Here is an 18337-nt window from a genome sequence, read left to right on the forward strand (position 1 = left end):
CTGCAAAGCTTCTGTTCATATTCTGACAGCCCCATTGCTTCATGGGTGTTTGAGCAAACTCGTTCCAAAAAATTCCTCAGTTTCATCTTTGAGACCTCACCAACACGTCTTCTGTTGAAGAGGACTATGGAATAGTTCTGCGCTGTTGCATCCTCCTTCAGTGCTGCGGTTGCTGAGTCTGCATGTTTGTCAAGATACTTGTGAAGTTTTGTGATGTCCTCAGTGAGTGGTAGTTTGGTTGGTTTGTTATATTTCAAATCACTAATGGTGCTCAAGGCAGTGTGTGATATGTATTCTGACCACTTTGACCAATAAAGCTTCTGGAATGCTTCTGAGGATTTAATTAGGTCCTCATCTCCAGCCATGAGAGCATGGCAATGAATAATGTCACTCACTTTTAACAGGGAGTGTCCGATTTTCAATGCAAGGCTTGCATTGCATTGCAGGGACACACACATGCAAGACGGGATGACCCAGGTACTAATTTGGATTACCCCGTTTGAAAAGAGAGTAAACCAAATGCTTTCCACCTGTGTTCAAACATGTATTTAGGCTACACAAACACTCCACTCACTTAACGAGGCTGGTGATGAGGTAAAAGAAATAGCCTGTGACTTGTTGTAAATGACAATAAAATTTGGCTCAATAAGGAAACAAACATGTGATAACAATACAGTGGGGGAAATAAGTATTTGACCCCTTGCTGATTTTGCAGGTTTGCCCACTTACAAAGAATGCAACAATCTACAATTTTAATCATATGTACATTCTAACAGTGAAAGACAGAATCCCAAAGAAAATTCCAGAAAATCACATCATATGAATTTATAAAAATTGATAACCATCTGATGAGGAAAAACAAGTATATGACCCCCTACCAAACAGCAAGTATTCTGGCTCCTACAAGCCAGTTAGTCTTTCTTTAAGACACAGCCCCAATCCCAACCAATTATCTACATCAAATACACCTGCCTCACCTCGTTACCTGTATAAAAGACACCTGTCAACACCCAAACAACCAGCATCCAACATCACCACCATGGGCAAGACCAAAGAGCTTTCTACGGACATCAGGGACAAGATTGTTGATCTGCACAAGGCTGGGATGGGCTACAAGAGAATCGGAAAGCAACTTGGAGAGAAAAGATCAACTGTCGGTGCAGTTATCAGGAAATGGAAGAAGCACCACACCACCGCCAACCTCCCTCGGTCTGGGCCTCCACACAAGATCTCGCCTTGTGGGGTGTCCCTGATCATGCGAACGGTGAGGAATCATCCCAAAACCACAAGGGGGGAACTGATGAATCAACTGAAGGCAGCTGGGACCACAGTTACAAAAGAAACGGTTGGTAACACACTACGCCGTCATGGATTGAAATCCTGCAGCGCACGCAAGGTCCCCCTGCTCAAGAAGAAACATGTAAAGGCCCGCATGAAGTTCGCCATTCACCACCTGGACGACTCAGAAGAGGCCTGGAAGAAGGTGATGTGGTCAGATGAGACCAAAATAGAACTTTTTGGCCTCAACTCAACTCGTCGTGTTTGGAGGGCAAAGAACACCGAGTACAACCCAAAGAACACCATCCCCACTGTCAAGCATGGTGGTGGCAACATCATGCTTTGGGGGTGCTTTTCAGCCAAGGGGACGGGACAACTCCATCGTATTGAGGGGAGGATGGACGGGGCCATGTATCGTGGAATTCTGGACCAACATCTCCTTCCCTCAGTGAGAGAGCTGAAGATGGGTCGAGGATGGGTGTTTCAGCACGACAACGACCCTAAGCACACCGCCAAAGCAACAAAAGAGTGGTTGAAGAAGAAGCACATCAAGGTTCTGGAGTGGCCTAGCCAGTCTCCAGACCTGAATCCAATTGAAAATCTTTGGAGGGAGCTTAAAATTCGAGTTGCCAGGCGACAACCTCGGAACCTGAATGATTTGGAGGCTGTCTGCAGGGAGGAGTGGGCCAACATCCCTGCCGAAATGTGCACAAACCTTGTCACCAACTATAAAAACCGTTTGACATCTGTGCTGGCCAATAATGGCTTTTCTACAAAATATTAACATGCTGTTTGTCCAGGGGGTCAAATACTTGTTTTTCCTCATCAGATGGTTATCAATTTTAATAAATTCATATGATGTGATTTTCTGGAATTTTCTTTGTGATTCTGTCTTTCACTGTTAGAATGTACATATGATTAAAATTATAGATCGTTGCATTCTTTGTAAGTGGGCAAACCTGCAAAATCAGCAAGGGGTCAAATACTTATTTCCCCCACTGTATATGAGTATTTGCTCGACTGACGCATTGAAAACGGCATCAATTTAAATGTAATTTGTCCTCCTGTTCACCTTATTTATGAGAATAAATTTCAATACATGCAAGTATTAATTACTATGATTCCTGATTAAACTGTCCAAACATATTTGAGGTGTTCTTTTGCAGAAACGGATATCTCTTGGATATCGCTTGTGTTTATTATCCTCAATCATGGTTCTTTTTGTGCGCCGCAAATTATCTTAAATTATGTTTTTTTTATTGCGCACTTGTCTGATTATTTAATAATGAATTACATTTATATAGCGCTTTATCATAGATACTCAAAGCACTTCACAGTGAAGTGGGGGGGACTCACCTCAACCACCACCAATGTGTAGCACCCAACTGGGTGATGCACAGCAGCCATTTTAGCCCCAGAACGCTCACTACACCTCAGCTTGAGGCAGAGAGGGAGGGAAACATTGAGTCAATTACTAAGGTGGATGATTAGATGGCCAGATGGTGAAAGCCAGGTTGGGAATTTTTGCCATGACACTGGGGAACCCCCTACTCTTTGCGACAAGTGCCATGGGATTTTTAATGACCACAGTGAGTCAGGACCTCGGTTTAACGTCTCATCCGAAGGACAGCATCTCCAACAGCACAGCGTCCCCATCACTGCACTGGGGCATTGGGATCTTATTATTAGGACCAGAGGTAAGACTGCCCCCTACTTAGAAAGGCTTTAAGCCTATACTACTCAGAGGTAATATTTCGATTTATTTTACACAGTATTCACGTATTCATTTCAGTTTCATCCTTCTGCCATGTGAGTTGCCGTTTCTCGCTTCTCTTTATGTGCGTACGCATGGTCAGAGTTTACTTACAGGACCGTCAAGTTTGTTTTTTATAGATCACATCCTTTGCTTGGGAAGTGGCGTACGCATGTTTCCAGCCCTGTTTTGTACGTACGCACGGTTTATAAATGAGACCCCAGAGGTGCAGGCTAGGTGTGTGTGAGTATGGGGAGAAAAGCATAGAAGCAGATTCAAGTAAATAAACACTAAACTAAGGTGGATAATGAACTACAATAATCTACTATTAATACAAATATCCTACAATATACACCGCTAACGAGCCCACCCCCCACCGGTCTCCGCCGCAGGCACAGTTTTAATGAGAGCTCAACAGTCCGCGGTGTGTCGCGGCTCTGCCTCTCGGATCTGTGACACGAGACCGTGGACTTCTGTGTTGCGATTTCGGTCTCGGTTTCAAAACCGTCACAGCCCTACTGTGCACATTTACATAACTTCATTGATTATTAAAATCTCCCGCTAAAACAATTGGTCAGGATGTTTAGTTATTCATCTTCTGTAATCTTCTACACATCTAAAGGTCTCACAAACAGTCCAGGTTCATACAGTGAAACAGTTTGGAGTAAAGCAGCCGTCCTTCTGATCTATCCATCAGAACATTTAAACTATTTCAGAAGCTAAAACTTGAATTCTGTTTTCTATAGATTTATTCTCTGTCCTGTCATCTCACATTTATAACTATAGTTTTTTTGTTTTGCTGCTTGAATGCCCCACGATATGGAAATGTTTAAAATGACTGACAGTAGCCTTTAAACATTAAAGCAAACTGTTAAAGAAAACACTCATACATCAGTAAAACACAATATAAAGAAACCAGTGTAGGGAAGCCAGTACTAACGGAAGGGGTTCCAGTTTAGGTTTAGGAAAATATAATACTTACCCATTGCTTTTGTCTTTTGTCTTAAAGCAGTATGTATGCCATACAGTGGTGCAAACTGTTTAGTTCTGTATTTATTTCTGACTGTTTCAGGATTGGTCCTCCATAGCGGGGTGGGAGAGTTATCAAGCACGTAAAGTTTGGTTCAGATGTGAGCATGTACACTGAAGCTACAACAACTTCCTGTGTCATGGCGAAGACTTGATCTTTGACGCCACGCCACGGACACGCCCATTGACGAAAACTCGCAAATAGCACAACTTTTCATCTTCAATGCCTTTAGAAGGCACAGCAGAAATTTGAAGTCGGTCGGACTAAATAATATATATATATATATATATATATATATCCGAGCAATTTCAATAGGGACCTCGCACGGTCGTGCTCGGGACCTAAATATCACATGGTCATAAGTATTCAGACCCTTTGCTGTGACACTCATATTTAACTCAGGTGCTGTCTATTTATTTGTCTATATGAGGTCAAAGGAACTGCCTGAAGAGCTCAGAGACAGAATTGTGGCAAGGTACAGATCTGGCCAAGGTTACAAAAAAATTTCTGCTGCACTTAAGGTTCCTAAGAGCACAGTGGCCTCCATAATCCTCAAATGGAAGACGTTTGGGACAACCAGAACCCTTCCTAGAGCTGGCCGTCCGGCCAAACTGAGCTATCGGGGGAGAAGAGCCCTGGTGAGAGAGGTAAAGAAGAACCCAAAGGTCACTGTGGCTGAGCTCCAGAGATGCAGTCGGGAGATGGGAGAAAGTTGTAGTAAGTCAACCATCACTGCAGCAATCCACCAGTCGGGGCTTTATGGCAGAGTGGCCCGACGGAAGCCTCTCCTCAGTGCAAGACACATGAAAGCCCCATGGAGTTTGCTAAAAAACACCTGAAGGACTCCAAGATGGTGATAAATAAGATCCTCTGGTCTGATGAGACCAAGATAGAACTTTTTGGCCTTAATTCTAAGCGGTATGTGTGGAGAAAACCAGGCACTGCTCATCACCTGTCCAATACAGTCTCAACAGTGAAGCATGGTGGTGGCAGCATCATGCTGTGGGGGTGTTTTTCAGCTGCAGGGACAGGACGACTGGTTGCAATCGAGGGAAAGATGAATGCGGCCAAGTACAGGGATATCCTGGACGAAAACCTTTTCCAGAGTGCTCTGGACCTCAGACTGGGCCGAAGGTTTACCTTCCAACAAGACAATGACCCTAAGCACACCGCTAAAATAACGAAGGAGTGGCTTCACAACAACTCCGTGGCTGTTCTTGAATGGCCCAGCCAGAGCCCTGACTTAAACCCAATTGAGCATCTCTGGAGAGACCTGAAAATGGCTGTCCACCAACGTTTACCATCCAACCTGACAGAACTGGAGAGGATCTGCAAGGAGGAATGGCAGAGGATACCCAAATCCAGATGTGAAAAACTTGTTGCATCTTTCCCAAAACGACTCATGGCTGTATTAGATCAAAAGGGTGCTTCTACTAAATACTGAGCAAAGGGTCTGAATACTTATGACCATGTGATATTTCAGTTTTTCTTTTTTAATAAATTTGCAAAAATTTCTACATTTCTGTTTTTTTTCTGTCAAGATGGGGTGCTGAGTGTACATTACTGAGAAATAAAATGAACTTTTTTGATTTTTGGAAAATGGCTGCAATGAAACAAAGAGTGACAAATTTAAAGGGGTCTGAATACTTTCCGTACCCACTGTATATATATATATATAATCTTATCAAATTCAATAGGGACCTCACACGGTCGTGCTCAGGCCCTAAAAAAAAATATAATCTTAGCAAATTCAATAGGGACCTCACACGGTCGTGCTCGGGCCCTAAATATAATCTTAGCAAATTCAATAGGGACCTCGCACGGTCGTGCTCGGGCCCTAAATATAATCTTAGCAAATTCAATAGGGACCTCACACGGTCGTGCTCGGGCCCTAAAAAAAAAAAAAAAAAAAAAAAATAAAAATCTTAGCAAATTCAATAGGGACCTCACACGGTTGTGCTCAGGCCCTAATAATAATAATAATCTTAGCAAATTCAATAGGGACCTCACACGGTCGTGCTCGGGCCCTAATTATGTTATAACCTACTGTCTTGTAAAACAATATAAGCTGGATCTAGAGATCCAATGTAATTACACAATGTGGCCTTTTTCATAGCCCTCTGTGAATTACAGCTATTTAATTTTCAAACTGCAGAGGCATTTTAAATATAGACAGGATGCAACAGATGCATTTATCCATTGAAAGAAATGTGCAGCACATAGTTTATTTTACATATGTTGACTGTAAACATTTATGACAAGCCAGGCTTACATAGACCTGGATGTATTGGATTTAACAAAACCAGCACCTTAAAGACAGTTTTGTTGCCAACAGACGTTTCTGACATGTAGCCTAAATGTGTTTATTCTGTGTAAGAATTAATTTAATAGTAACAAACTGGATAAAGCCATAACGTTCTTAAAATAACTCCAGCACAGAGAAAGCAACAAAAAAGAAATCCACAGCTTGGAAGGTTATTAACACATTTCCAGCGACAAGAGCTGCAAATCAGCTGCAGGACTCATGTCTGTGTTGTGCCTAAGCTTAATTACCTGCAACAACAACTCTGGACCCAGTATTTAGTGTAACTCCATCAGCTGTTGGCTGTAAACACACCGCTGCACACTGGCAGCTATTTCCAATACATTTAATACCAACGTACGATCTTAGCAAGCATGTAAGGAGCCTAGCTAATAAGGAGAGCTAAGTTAATGTTAGAACGCAGCTGGGCTTTCCAGGCTAGCACGCTGTGTATATAGCTGGTAACATCTACACGCACATTCAATTTGTTATTAAGCAACTCAAAATAACACAGCACATGCTATTTTACAATAAGGAACAGTTAAATGCTGCTCACTTACAATACAACAAATACAACTTTTTCTGATACCAGAGAACATAACACAGTAGCCTAACCTTCAATAACACTGCATGGAAACATCCCACAGCCTTTGAATTCTTTACAGTTTGTAGAGCAGATTTTTATAGCACTTTAATACTTGGGAAAACTTTACAGATTTGCCTGCTTTCATATGTTGTAACATTACTGCTAGCTTGATGGATCGTCTGAGCTAAAAATAACCGCCGAACATGAGACAATGTAAGTTCACACATTGTGTATAAATAATGATGTATAAACATGCAGCATTAAAGACTGAATCACACTAAAATTCTACAATGTATTATGCTAACTTACCTTTCAACAGGGAGGTTTTGTGAGACATCTGAGCTTCTGTGTTACGTTGCGCTGCGCCCTGGAACCTCTATACCTGATAAGGTGCAACGCAATCTATCACCGCGGTAACCTGTATGCCTCAGGTATACAGGTTCCCGGGCCGACTGCAACCTAACAAAACCTAATGATCAATTTATGCAGTTATTGTGTATGATTTCCCTTTGAATCTTCCCGTTTCTCCTTAAAAAATGGGAATATAATCGCAGAAGACATACTTTGATGGCTTATCAACATTAACAGGATTTCTGGATTGCTAGAAATCATTCTATTCTATAGGCAGCGCCATCTTGGCTGACTTCAGCAGCTAGTGATATGTAGCTAACGTTTATTACTTTAATAATCCCAAGGCTAACTTATTGCACTACAGTTGCAATAAACTTGGGACCGGGTGTGACAACAACAATCAAATGAACAAAGTAAAACCCCAAAAAATAATAAATAAACCTACCCATTCATCACAGGAAGATGATGGTGAAGCTCTCATTCTTGCGATTCATGCAGTCGCGGGGGAACCATCTCATGGAAGGCATGTCTCATTAGCTGAAATTTTACACACTTCCGCAAGTGTATATCGACAGCAAAACCACATAACTAGCCCTAAATAGAGAGCAAACATCCCCCCCCCCCCCCCCCTTGAGGTAGTTTACAACCAAATCCTTGCGGGGAGGACACACACACACACACACACACACACACACACACACACACACACACGGCTGCCAGATGCCCATCCTAAGAGATGAAGGGACATCCTTAAAGGAACTAACTATTCCTTCTTGTGAGCCAGGTCTGAATTAAAGGACAATTGGCTATCTAACCAATAAGAAATCCAGCTTACCTATAAGCCACAACTCCAGATAACTCAAAAACAGGTTTAATGCTTCGCCCAAAACACACAAGCGAAGGTACAAAAGACACTAGGCAGGAATCAATATCCAAATACCGAAGTAAAGGTCAAACACACTTATAGGGAAAACTCTGGAAAACAGCACTCTGTCACTGGGGAACAAGACGACCAGCACAGACAATAGGGAGGAGTGGGTTTATATACACTAAGACGGGAGACAATGAGACACAGATTGAGCACATTAGGGCGGGGATAGGCAATCACACAAGTTGGGAGGGCAGAAAAAGGCTTGAAATGAGACACAAGATAAGTAACTCACGCAAAACAGAAAGTAGAAACAAATAATTATACTGATGCCGCGTTCAAGACCAGTCGGAACTGGGATATTTCCCAGTTGAAACTTCTGACTTCCAACCTCGAAGCGTTCCAGGTGCATGGTGGTGCATGACGCCGAAAGTGAACGAAAACCGGGGCTTACCGTGAAAAAGTGTACACACAGTTGCACCCTCAGCAGTGTTTTAGGTGTTAATTAAAAGGATGGCAGTTTAACTGCAACAACTGACATAAATAGCCTATAGCCTACTTTACTAGTTCTGTGTACCCCTGCATCAGTTGGTAACCCTCAAGTCAGTCAATTTTGTAGGTTATACTTCCTAATGTTTTGGCATTTTAACAATAACTTTTATGCAGAGAAGACGACTTTATGAGATTCTTTATTGTAGCCAGCTACCTAATAGGCCTAACATATTTCTACATCAATGTACAGGTTTTACTATATGACCGTAGCCTATGTATTATTTTAATTTAAATACGAGCAAATATACTTTTTGTTGCCTTTTAGTTTATGGTTTACCATTTACAATGTGTGCATCCATGGGTGCTGACATTGTTTTGTGACGTAATTCAGCTGCTACTTGTGAAGTCGGGGTACATATTTTTTCTCAGAGTTCACAAGTAGGAAAAAGTAGTAAAAGCTCTCAAGAAACTCGACATAAAGCATTGCTGCAAAAAAACGTTCTTAGAAACGCTTTTAGTTTGGAGGCAAGACACTTCAATCTATTTCATTATTTTATATTTTTCTGCTATCAAAGCAATCTGACCCGCGGGCCGCCTATTGCCGACCACTGCTTTAAACAATTGATTCGCTATGTGCTCCCTCAGCTTTCTGCAAGACGGTGATTAGTAGTGTTAAAATGTAACAATTAAAGTGTTTAGAGTTAGTAAACTGGTTGAACGATATGCTGAAAGAGCTGTAGGTTAGACTGTTTTTTTGAATGTTCTTACAATCACTGTTATTTTCATGTGGTGAGAGGATGTGAATTTTGCGCGTCCCACTTGAATTAAATTACTAGAGTCTGGAAACTTGAGAAGACCACATGTCTGTTTAAACAAAGGGATATAGGTTTAGGCGTGAAAACCTTCCTCCACAACCAAAATTCTTCTGCTCTTGGTTAAGTTAACAAAAATCGTCATCTAAGTCTCACAATTTAACTATTTTCTCAACAAGCCAGTTAATGCCTTAGCATTAAACTGAAGAGTTGTTTTGTTACTTTGTTGTAGGGCTGGACCCGGATATTAGAATTTTCGTTCATTGAGTAGGTATTCAATTTTGGGATTCGAAAATTTTTGCATGCCTGTCCTCCTCTCACAGTAGTGAACGTAATGCTCCCGTTCACATCAAAGGGAAAACAAAATGAAGCCCTCAGCTGTGTGGGATCACTTTAAACTGAGTGATGACAGCAGCAGTGTGGCAGTTATGCAGGTTAAAGTTAACCAGCAAACTGTAGGTTACAACAAACAAACAATAACATAAGGAACACTAATAATTTGTTACTATTAAATATAATAATAATAATTCTATTATGCCTATTGTAGAAGGTGAACATTTAGTAGCTATAATAAAAGTTAAAAGCAAATTTTGCATAGTAAGGTTGTTTTAGTTCTGGTACTGGAAAAAGCGCTCTTTCCATCTGTTCTCCCTGGACACCCGCCTCATGTTAGACGATCACAACAATAAAAGCTCTATGAAAAACACATCAGTGTACATTTATCAAAGCTAATGGTCCTGTGCTTAGCCAAGTAACGTTACAGTTAAGCTAGGTGAAGCTCTATAATGACCAGTTACGATGCCAATCTGTAAAGGAAGAAAGCAGCTTTGCGTGCTAGTTGTTGGCTGGCAGGTCCAATGTGGATCCAGCCAGGTGGGGAAGAATTGTGGTTCTGTGCATTATACACGTGTATAATTTGTGTGTTGCTTGCAGGATTTTAAGCTTGACTTGTCACTGCTGTAAGAACCTGTGCTCGTCCGGTCGGAAAAGGCCACACTGGGAGGCCACTGCGCCGTCGGGACGGTGGCTTAAGACATCACGTCCATAAGAGAAGCAAAGAGAAGAAGGAAGAGAACAACGTTGCGTTGTGCAACATTTTTTATCAATAAGGTGACGTCTCAGGTCACTGACCAATAGCTGCATCTGAGTCTCTGGGCTGCCTTTCTGGAGTTCAATGAATCACATCATAAAAGTTCAGTTATGATCACAAATCAGCTTCATCTGTAAGGTCCCTGAGGTCTCAACATTACTAATCCTTAATTTTTTTGGTATTTAGTTATAAATAATACCCTCATTTAATCAGTAAAAAGCTGTCTGTGTTGTGGTGGCAGCCTGGCTGACGGTGAGTGTCCTGGTTTTTTTCTCCTTTTTATCAGTTATTCTGCTTTTTCCTTGGTTTTCTGTTCCCTGCCTGCCTCCCTGTGTTTTCTCCCCTGTGTGCTCTCTCTCCCTCTGCTCCTGAGCCCAGCCAACGACCCGCACCTGCACTTCATCAGCCACCTCGTCAGCCTGCCACACCTGCCAGTAGTCAACCTCATCCCTGCCTGTATTTCAACCCCGGTTCTCCACACCACTCTTGCTTGATAGTCGTTGCTCCATACCCGGTGCCATCTCTGCGTTCAGGCTCTCATGTTTCTTGTCTTCTCTCATTTTCCCTGCACTTTGTCGCTCCAGTCACTAACCCTGTCTTTCTGTCTGTTTTCCCTCCCAGGTTCACTCACCCTCGTCATCTGTTCCGTTGGCTGGGCTCGTCCTCCGGACTTCTCCTCTTCGGAGTTCCCCCACGGCGTCCTCCCAGTTCTCCCTTGCATCCTCCCTTCCTCGGCCCCAGTGTTCCCGGCTCCCTGGTTCCCGTCCCGTCGGTTTCCCTGTGCCAGTGTTTCCCCGGCATCCTTCTCTCCCTCCAGTTCCTCAACCCCCTTTTTCCCTAAATAAACCTCCTTCGCTCAGAGTGCTGTGTTTGGGTCCTCTCTGTCCCCAGACCACCCACGTAACAGTCTGTGTGTTTTGTTTGAAGCAGAAGACAAGGTCAAGCTAAAAAAAAATTCCTTTTGAAGAGACTTATCAATAATTGAGTTTTAATACATTTGGGTTAATTTGGTGCCCCTTAAACTAGTGGGTTTTTTTTTTAAACTAGTGTTTCTCCTACACATGGTACTGGCCCTTCTATCTGAAGCAACCGGGGTTCACTGTTTTGCTCAAAATGCTGCCTCTCTGGAAATACACCATTTTTCTGGCACTGAAATTAAAACCGCACAAAATTACAGTCTGATGGAATCTGTAAATCACCCTCCCCCCAAAAACCCAATATTACTCAAAATGAACAAATTCAGTCACGTTGGTATCCCAACCAAATGCTCATTCTGAACAAGTTTGGTGGATGACCGCTAGAAGTGTACGAATTATTACACTGCCACAAGGAAAATGCCTGCTCTTAAAAATTACAAGATTAAACTGATTACCACATTATCACATATGTATGATAGGTTTTTACTCTTAACAAAACACTTGGGCCACCCCACAGTCTAAACTGTAGTGACACACTGTGAGTGCTGGTGAGGGAGTGTTGGTAATAATTGCATCCATCTATCAAACCAGGTCAGTGTCACCATTTCAAATGACAACATCCTATGGTGCAGCAGCTCACTGGGCCATAGTCAGCAATGCTATCATGCAGTGTTCTTGGAACACTGTGTTGGAAACTGGCAATTGGAAAGAAGAAGGCCAACAGCAGATGTCTGGAGTTTGGCCCAACACTGGCACAAAGCTAAAGACTGCAAAGTAGCAGCCATAAGGTTAAAGATAAGGCAGTTTAGACTGAAGGTTGGAGTGACAAAGTATCATCATAGGGCACGACACGTTTTAAAATGGTATAACACAATAAATAAAGTCTTGAGTATACACACAGAGGTACAGACAGTAAAGGTAATGTTGCTATAGACTGAATGAATAATGGTACAGATATTTACAGTAGTGTTAATGATAATAATCATAATGTTAATGATTATAATTACAATAATAACAATAGGACTAGTAACAATAATTGTAGCAGAGGGTGTCGAGCAGGAACACGGGGGCAGCAGGTGACTCGCAACCACAGATCCAGACTCCACAGCTCCAGAGCCAGAAACACCTGCAGGAAGTGACAGGAGGAGAGAGGAGAGGGACGAGAAAGCACAAGACTACGGGAAGGGGGAGAAGTCGAGTTAGTAACATGCATTAATGGGATGACGTTGCATGGAGAGGGAGAGAAAGAAGAGGACAGAGGAGCTCAGTGCATCATGGGAAATTCCCCGGCATTCTAGGCCTAGGCCTTACTCTTAAATGTGGAGATGGTGTCTGCCTCCTGAACCCAAACTGGAACCTGGTTCCACAGGAGAGGAGCTTGATAGCTGAACGCTCTGGCTCCTAGTCTACTTTTGGAGACTCTAGGAACCACAAGTAACCCTGCATTCTGGGAGCGCAGTGCTCTGGTGGGGTGGTAAGGTACTATGAGCTCTTTAAGATAAGATGATGCCTGACCATTAAGAGCTTTGTATGTGAGAATAAGGATTTTAAATTCTATTCTGGATTTTACTGGAAGCCAATGCAAAGAAGACAGGAGAAATGTGATCTCTTTTCCTGGTTCCTGTCAGAACATGTGCTGCAGCATTCTGGATCAGCTGAAGAGTCTTAATGGACTTAATGGAGCAGCTTGATAAGGAATTGCAGTAATCCAGCCTAGAAGTAACAAATGCATGGACTAGTTTTTCCTGCATCACTTTTAGACAGGATGTTCCTGATTTTTGCAATATTACGTAGGTGAAAAAAGGCGGTCCTCAAAATTTGCTTAATGTGAGACTTAAATGACATGTCCTGATCAAAGATAACTCCAAGATTCCTCACAGTGGTGCTGGAGGCCAGGGCGATGCCATCAAGGGAAACTATATCTGGTGCCTGGGCCCCAGAACAATAACTTTAGAAAATTACAGGTCATCCAGGTTTTAACATCCTGAAGGCACATTTGAAGTTTAGCTAACTGAGTTTCATCTTGCTTGATCGATAGATATAACAGAGTATCATCTGCATAACAATGAAAGTTTATGGAGTGTTTCCTGATAATATTGCCTAAAGGAAGCATATATAAAGTGAATAGGATTGGTCCGAGCACAGATCCTTGTGGAACTCCATCACTAACTTTTGCATGCATGGAGGATTCATTGTTAACATGTACAAACTGAAATCGAAATGATAAATAGGAGAGAGCGGTTCCTTTAATGCCAATGAAGTGTTCCAGTCTCTGTAATAGGATATGATGGTCAATGGTATCAAATGCAGCACTAAGATCTAATAAAACCAATTGTCTGATGCAATGAGGAGGTCATTAGTAATTTTCACCAGTGCTGTGTCTGTGCTATGATGACCCCTAAATTCTGACTGAAAATCCTCAAACTATTGCTATGTAGAAAGTCACACAGCTGTTTGGCGACTGCTTTCTCCAGGATCTTAGAGAGAGATGGAAGGTTAGATATAGGTCTATAGTTGGCTAAAACATCTGGATCAAGGTTGGGCTTTTTCAGAAGAGCGTTAATTAAAGCTACTTTAAAATACTGTGGTACATAGCCTGTTGATAAAGATAGATTGATCATATCTAGTATAGAAGTGCTGACTAAGGGTAAAACTTCTTTAAGCAGCCTAGTCGGGATGGGGTCTAAGAGGCAGGTTGATGGTTTAGATGAAGAAATTATTGTCAGGGGTGTGTGTTGGGGCAGGTTGGTGGACCCAAATGCAGACACAGGAAACAGGCAGGAACGGTTCAAAGGGTTTAATAGCAATAAACAAAGGCGAGCTCACTTACAATGTAGTGGCTGAATCCAGGGAATCCAAACAAAAGATAATCCAACTGAAAATCCAGAGACACGAGTAATCCAAAAAACTGCAGAAACAGGGAATGAGGAGCATTACTAAACTACTAAATTACTAAACATTACAATGACCGGACACAAATTGAGGAAACAAACGAGTATATATACACAGATGGGTTAACGAGCTGGGAGGAGCAACACAGGTGAAGGACATGAGGCTGACGAGACACAGGCAGGCAGAGAGATAACTGGGGGAATAGACGGAACACGTGATGGGCAGACATGGGGCAAGATGATAACCAACAGAACAACACAGACCAGGAGTAAACACTTAAGACATGAACTAATGTACAGGACTAAGAACTAAGACACGGAACTAGGAACTAAGATACGAGACATAACTAAGACTTAGAAGTAACTTAAAGATGCAGATGAATAATAATAATAAAGGCTACACAGAGACTAAAGCAGAATGATCAAAATCAGGTTAATTAATGAAACCGGCAGAGAACATAAATTGACATCTAGCAAACAGACAGAACTCAAGCATGATGGTACGGAAACTAATACATGAGACTGGAACAGAACTGAGATCAGGAAAATACCAAAACACCACTAAACACCAGCTGACAGATAATAACCAGATAAACAATAACACAGACTACATAACAGATAGAGAAAAGACTGAAATAACAAAACTGAGAACTACACAAGGCAGGCAGGCACACAGTGTGACAATTATTGAAGTTAGTTGGTAAAGATTGAGGGAAGCAAAGCAGTCTAAACATATATCTGGTTTTACAGCCGTTTCTAAGGTTCCTGAGTTTGGAGATAAGTCGGTGCCAGTTGAGGGCAGGTCTTGGTGAATTTTGTTTCTAATAGTTAGAATTTTATCATTAAAGAAGCTCATGAAATCGTAACTACTGAGAGCTATGGGAATACATGGCTCAATAGAGCTGTGACTCTCTGTCAGCCTGGCTACAGTGCTGAAAAGAAACTTGGAGTTGTTCCTCTTTTCCTCTATTAATGACGAGTAGTACGCTGTCCTGGCATTACGGAGGGCCTTCCTATAAGTTTTAAGACTATCTTGCCAAATTAAATGAGAATTTTCCAGTTTGGTTGAACGCCAATTCCTCTCAAGTTTCTAGCAGGGGGGCGGCAGTAGCTCAGTCCGTAAGGATTAGGCTGGGAACTGGAGGGTCGCCAGTTCGAATCGTGTTTGTGCATGTGTGTGTATGTCATACCTGTGTATATACTAACATAATAACAGAGTGAAAACATTGAGTTTCCCCTCAGGGGATAAAGTATATCTTCATTTGCGAGTTCCAGTATTTTACCATGGAGCTAACCATCTTTGTTTTATTATTTCCTTTTTTAGAGGGGCAACAGAGTCGAGTGTCATTCACAGCGAGCCTGCAGCACTATCAACAAGATGATCGATTTGGGAGGGACTGAAATTAGCATAGGAGTCCTCCGTTACTTTGTGACTTGATTAGGACTGTACATATCAATTATTTTTCAAGTCGATTAATGTAACAACTAATTTTGTTTATTCTAAAGAAAGAAAAGTTGCCTATTACTCGATTAACATACCAATTTATCCAAAATAAATATCAAAAACATGTCTAATCAATAAATCTATATATTATTCAATCATCCTGATGAAGCACATTACAATAATGACAATAGCAGCAAATCTTAAAATGAATCAAATTTCCACGTCACTGATGCGTTGTGATAATAACAATAACAGACATTAATTAGGCTACTTTACTTAAAACTTTAAATGTTTCTGAAATGGATTCATTTCAATATTAAGTAATGCAGTATGATAATCAAATGTATTTCTGCATCAATGAACACCTGAAAGGACTCACAGACTGTACAGACAGTCACAGATTGTCTGTAATTAGATTCAGCTGTTTTCTTGCTCATACGTGGCCGTTAAATAAACAGAAAATATGAAACAGTCGATCGTTACATGACTCGCGGTGTAACGTTACGTTACCATGACAGCAGCAGGGCAGCAACATGAAGGCAATGAAGAAATACTGTGTGTCCTCCTGCTGATAATGTGCCATGCTTGTGTGGCGACAGAAAGTAAACACGATTTGCAGTTCTGCCGTCTAGACAAAGTGCTGCGGGATACTTTCGTTTCACGTGTTCATGATGCTTCTCGTATTTGTGGACAGCAGCTGTGCTGCAGTGAAGCTGTTTCCAGTTCACAGAGCTCACGGAGCAGCACGTTGTTGAGTGTCTGTCTGAAATACTCCAAACTTTAGACGGTAGAAGGCACGGTCTTGTAGCTGGAGCTTGTCCGGGATAATCCCACACCGGATGCAGCGTATTTACTAATCGATTGCGTCGATTACACAGACGAATCGCCCCAGCCCTAGACTTGATAATGAATTTAGAGCTGATGGAATCGCATCCTTAAATTTAGCTACAGCACTATCAGACAGACATCTTGTATAGAAATATTTGCCCAATGGCGAGTAGTTCAGCAATACAAACTCAAAAGTTATCAAACAGTGGTCAGATAAAGAGGGATTCTGTGGGAACACTATTAAATGTTCAATTTCAATACCATATACCAGAACAAGGTCGAGCGTGTGGTTATAACAGTGAGTCGGTTCATTAACACTGAGAGAAGCCAATGGAATCTAACAGAGAGATAAACACAGTACTGAAGCTGTCATTCTCAACGTCCACATGAATATTAAAATCCCCTATAATAATAACTTTGTCCGTTTTAAGGACTAAAGTTGACAAAAACTAAAGTACAGAGTACAGACCAGATGCTCGGTACACTATAACAAAAAGAATTGGTTGCAGTGATTTCCAACTTGGGTATGAAAGACTAAGAACAAGGCTTTCAAATGAGTTATAATTTAGTTTAGGATTAGTGCTGATTAATAGGCTAGAGTCGAAGACAGCTGCAACTCCACCTCCTTGGCCTGTGCCTCGAGGAATGTGAGTATTAATATGACTGGGAGGGGTCGATTCATTTAGGCTAACATATTCTCCATAACCCAGCCAGGTTTCAGTAAGACAAAATAAATCAATATCATAATCTGATATTAGTTCATTTACTAGTACACCTTTAGAAGAAAGAGATCTGATGTTTAAGAGTCCACATTTAATTTTCCTATTCGTTTGCACTATTGCTCTTGTGGTTTTAATTTGAGGTTTTTATGCACACCTCCTCTTCTGTTTACCTTTGATTTAAATAATTTCGATGGTTGGGGGACAGACACCGTCACTATAGGGTTTTCACTAAGTAACTCCTGAAATGGAGGAGCAGAGAAGTGTGTTAGACTGTGACTCTGGTGTTGATTGGTCTTGCTGATTTGGAGGAGTTAATTAAAATAGGTTTTTCAGAAAGTTTAGGCGGAAATAGGCGTGGCCTATTCCACGAGATTCAGCTCGATCCCCCGAACGCGTTGGTTCGAAGGTTTTTGATATGTGCCCTCGTATACATGTGTTTCAAGGCCAAACGCAAAAATATTCGCTATAGTGCCCCCTAGAGGTAGAAGTGTAAGAATTTTGGCACCTGAGTTACGTGTAGTGAACTGGACCTACCCTGTAAGTTTTGCGTCCCTAGCACTTACCGTCTAGGCCGCAGTATGAGTTATATGCACAGAAGAATAAAAATTATAAAAACCTTAGCGAAAACAATAGGGTTCCCAGCTCCGCTGTTACTGGGAACCGCGATGCCTTGCAATCGCAGGTTCCCAGCCCACTCGGGCTTGGACCCCTAATAAAAATCAGAGCGAAAACAATAGGGTTCCCAGCTCCACTGGTACGTCCCGGCGCCAGCCGCCCCCCCTCGCCCGACTGAGGGTGGGCAAGCCAAATGTGGCACAGAGGTCGTCTGGGCATGCTGGGGGACTACAAATTAACGTTTTGTTTGAATATTCCTTATATACAACTACATACCGTTTCCTGTTTATACTACACTCTTAAAAATGATGGGTTAAAAATAACCCAACTTGGGTTGTTTTATAACCCAACCGCTGGA

Source organism: Micropterus salmoides, unplaced genomic scaffold, assembly GCF_014851395.1.
Source record: "Micropterus salmoides isolate LMB-PRFRI ecotype aquatic unplaced genomic scaffold, ASM1485139v1 Ms_hic_scaffold_1, whole genome shotgun sequence".
Classification (NCBI taxonomy): Eukaryota; Metazoa; Chordata; class Actinopteri; order Centrarchiformes; family Centrarchidae; genus Micropterus; species Micropterus salmoides.